This window comes from Corythoichthys intestinalis, chromosome 10 (genome assembly GCF_030265065.1).
Source record: "Corythoichthys intestinalis isolate RoL2023-P3 chromosome 10, ASM3026506v1, whole genome shotgun sequence".
Lineage (NCBI taxonomy): Eukaryota > Metazoa > Chordata > Actinopteri > Syngnathiformes > Syngnathidae > Corythoichthys > Corythoichthys intestinalis.
Window position 1 is genome coordinate 37,609,710 of NC_080404.1, and position 1,171 is coordinate 37,610,880.

Sequence of the window (1,171 nt, forward strand, 5' to 3'; positions counted from 1 at the left end):
GCACTGATGGCAATCACAAGGCTGAGGACGCCACTCAGTCAAGCCCCACCAAATACAGACTGCATAAAAACACATGTGGGTTATATGCAGGGGTGAAAGAGGCTAGAATTTCTTGCCGGAACTCCCCGACGTTAAGGTCGCCACGGAGCCAGAATTTTTTTCTTTTTTTTTTTTTTTTTTTTTGGGGGGGGGGGGGGGGGGGGGGGGTCAAACCTCTTAAACTACATAAAATGCAAAGAAAACTGTTTTAGCACAGTATTTCTATAACACATTAAAAAAAACTGATTTTCATTCAAATTTGTATTTTTCAATGATTTGCAAAATAAAAGTTAACAAAAACAGCAATAACCCCAACCTCCATATCCTAAATTTTATTTTTCCTCATTTCCTCACATACTAAATGCCAAATCTCAATTTTAACTACCTAAGAACAAAGGATGTATATTAAAATTCAAATTAATGTAAACATTTACTTTTTTTTTTTTTTTATAATAAAGATATAAGTAACATACATTCAGAAAAATAAGTACAAATGACTTATATTATGCAGAGTGAAATGAAATATAGTTTGAACATTGACTTTTTTTTTTTTAATCATAAGGAAATGAATAAGTAGCCTAACATAATGAACAAATATAAGTCCAAAGTGCACATTGACAGCTAATATGTTCTGAACCGCCCCATCAGAGCAAAAACTAAATATGATAAATGAGCCTCCTCAACTCTTTCGTTGCTCTTAAATATTTTCTCCATTTTATGTTTTGCCCTTTTTTGTCACATCAATTCAACAACCTTTTTTTTTTTTTTTTTTTTTTTTTTTGCTGTTCCAGAAAACATGCACATTTGAACCAATCAGAGCTAACTATCTCTGCTGATCACATGTCAGTATGTCACCGAATTGAACGGATAAATGAGTCCAGGCGTTTTGCTTTGCTGCGTGCATTCGCACATTGACGTGACTCATCATCGTCAGACTCTGATAACTGCAGCAGCTGCGGAAACCTCCATGCCGTCCGTGGAATAAAATAAATAATAAATATCGGTGGAAACAGATTACGCTACACAAGCACTTCATTATGCTTGTTGTTAACACTTGTGTATGTAAATCTGTTGTTGGTAGATTGTTTTCTTCTTTGAGATTAAATGCATGTGTGGCACCTTAGCATTATTA